The sequence below is a fragment of the Dermacentor silvarum genome, chromosome 2, assembly GCF_013339745.2.
Source record: "Dermacentor silvarum isolate Dsil-2018 chromosome 2, BIME_Dsil_1.4, whole genome shotgun sequence".
NCBI classification, from domain to species: Eukaryota; Metazoa; Arthropoda; class Arachnida; order Ixodida; family Ixodidae; genus Dermacentor; species Dermacentor silvarum.
Genome location: NC_051155.1, coordinates 195,253,326 through 195,256,201, shown reverse-complemented (window position 1 = coordinate 195,256,201; position 2,876 = coordinate 195,253,326).

The following is a 2,876-nucleotide window of genomic DNA, read 5'->3' as shown; positions in this document are numbered from 1 at the left end:
ATCGTGCAGGGGCGGGTCGATGCACTGGAGGTGACGTGGCCTCGGCGGTCGCATACCACTGCCACTGCGCCCTTTTTATTCGTTCCGTACATAGCGGCGTCCGTAAAACGGGCCGTGGTATCGAACCTGAATGTTTTCTCTATGTATTGGGCCCTTGCTTTCCTCCTTCCGGAGTGTAGGTTAGGGTCCATGTTGCGTGGTATTGGGGCAATGTGATACCTGTCCTGGACGTGACGAGGTATCGTGCAGGTTTCTTGGGTTCGTGTTGTGGCTTTGAAGCCCAAAGTTTGTAGGACCTGCCGGCCCGTGTGAGTCCGCGCAAGTCTCTGTTGTTGTGAGACGTGAAGGGCTTCTGTGAGTTCGCTGAGGGTGTTGTGTAACCCCAGCGCCAATAATTTCTCAGTCGATGTACTCATCGGCAGGCGGAGAGCGGTCTTGAAAGCCATCCTCAAGAGCGTGTCGGCCTGTTTCGTCTCGGATTGTGTGAGATGGTAGTAGGGCAGGCTGTATGTGATTCTGCTCACCACCAGGCTTTTGACCAGTCGGAGTGTGTCCCCTTCCTTCATGCCTCTATTCTTCGATGTTACACGGGATATCATGCGTGATATCGCCTTGACACTGGTTTTGAGGGGCGTAAGGGTGTGTGTAGCACGCTGGTTAGACTGCAGCCACATGCCCAACACCCTGAGCAATGACGTTTCTGGTATGAGGCTCCCGTTGAGGTGTACCTCGATTTTTCGTGTTGGGTCTGTGGGGACTGTGTGGTTACCCCGGCCTCGCCAGACTCGTATGAGTTCAGATTTCTCGGGCGAGCATTGTAGTCCCCGTTGGCTGACGTATTCTTGGATGAGGTCAGCTGCAGTTTGCAGCCGTTCTTCTTTTTCAATAAGGGACCCTGTTGTGGTCCAGAGTGTTATGTCGTCTGCGTAGAAGGCGTGGCGGAGGCCTTCTACGTCCTGCAGTTTTCTTGCGAGGCCGATCATGGCGACATTGAAGAGCGTGGGTGAGATGACTGCTCCTTGTGGTGTGCCCTTGTTGGGAGGGTGGTATACTGCAGTCTGGATCTCCCCAATCTTCAGCTCTGCCGTGCGGTGGCTTAGGAAGCTCTGAACGTACTTGTACGTTCGCTCACCGCAGTTGGTGTTGGCGAGCCCTTCTAGGATTCCTTGGTGGCTGACGTTGTCGAAAGCTCCTTTGATGTCGATTGCTAGGAGGGCATGTTCGCCGCTGCGGGGAACGTTGCTGAGGACTTCTTCCTTGATTTGCAGTAAACCGTCTTGTGTGGACAAGCCTCCGCGGAAACCAAACATGGTGTCTGGCAGGTGCTTGTTGTCTTCTAAGTGTCCCTGTAGTCTCTTGTGTATGATTTTCTCATACACCTTGCCGAGGCAGGATGTGAGCGAGATTGGTCTCAGATTTTCAATTGCCAATTTCTTCCCCGGTTTGGGTATCATGATTATGCGTGCGTGTTTCCACATCGCCGGCACCGTACCTTGTTCCCAGTGTTGGTTGAGAAAGGCCGTGAGCACGGAGATGGACTTGTCGCTAAGGTTTCTGATCATGGCGTTCGTGATACGGTCCGTGCCCGCCGCTGTGTTACGGGTGGTGGCTGCGATGGCCGCTCTCACCTCGTTTTCTGTGATGGGTTCGTCCAAAAGTGGGTTGGGTTGTCCCATGTATGGTGTTGTACATGGTTGCGTGGGAGCTGGATCTCCATAGCACTTGTTCTTGATGGCGTCGATGAGGTCTTGTTGGCTGCCTGGGTAGGTGTGTAGTAGCCGCTCCAGGGCCTTGTGCCCCTCTCCTTTGGTTTTGGTGGGGTCCAGGATGGCTTTGAGTATGTGCCACGTTTTGGCGGTACCCAGGGTGCCACCGAAGGAGTCGCAGAATCGATACCAGTTCGCCGAGGCGAGTTGCATGGCATATTCTTCTGCTTCCGCTGTTATTTGTGCTATGCGTGTCTTCAGTTTCCTGTTGTACTTCTGTGTTTTCCAACGGCGGGTGAGACCTCGTTTGGCGTCCCACAGGTGTAGTAGGTGGGGATCCACTTCTGGGGTCTCTTCCGTTCTGGCGATTTCCTTTGTATGGTGTTGTTTCTGTCGACGGAGGTTGTCGCACCAGTCTTCCAGGTTCGTGATTGTGTCTGTGTCCTGTTCTTGGGCTTCCCTAATTTTTCGCCAGTCAGTGATTTTGGCTGTGCCGATCTGCCTGCGTAGGCGTCCGGTTTGTAGCGTTATGTTCAGTATGTAGTGATCGCTGCCTAAGTTTTCGAGTGTGTTGAGCCATTCGGCTCGCGTGGTTTGTGTGATGAAGGTGAGGTCGGGAGTGGTGTCGCGTGTTACGCTGTTCCCTTCCCTCGTCGGAGTGTTCGGGTCTGTGATCAGTGTGAGGTGACTCTGTTCCATTAGTGTTTCTAGCTGGAGACCCTTCCAGTCCTGCCTCTGATACCCCATAGCGTGTTCTGAGCGTTGAAATCGCCCATGATTACCAGAGGGCGATCTTTGGCAAGGCGGAGAGTGTCCCTGAAGAGTTTGTCAATGTTTGCCCGCCTTTGGCTGGGGGGGCAGTAGACGTTTAGAACAAAGGCACTCTTTGTCTGATTGCCTTTGTACACGAATTCTAGGAGTACATGTTGTACGTCTACGTCGTGTATAGATGTGTGTTGTATAGTTGTTATGTTTTTGTCCACGAGTGTGGCTACCTTCCATTTGTCGTCTTGACTTGCGTGGTATTCCTCGTAGCCATGTAGTGTTGGTCGGTACCGGGCTCTTGTAGGGCTATGACCCCTGGCGGCTTTGAGGATTGAGCGATCAATTGTGTCAGTAGCCCTTTTTTCCTTCGGTACCCACGGCAGTTCCATTGCCAAATTTCTAAGT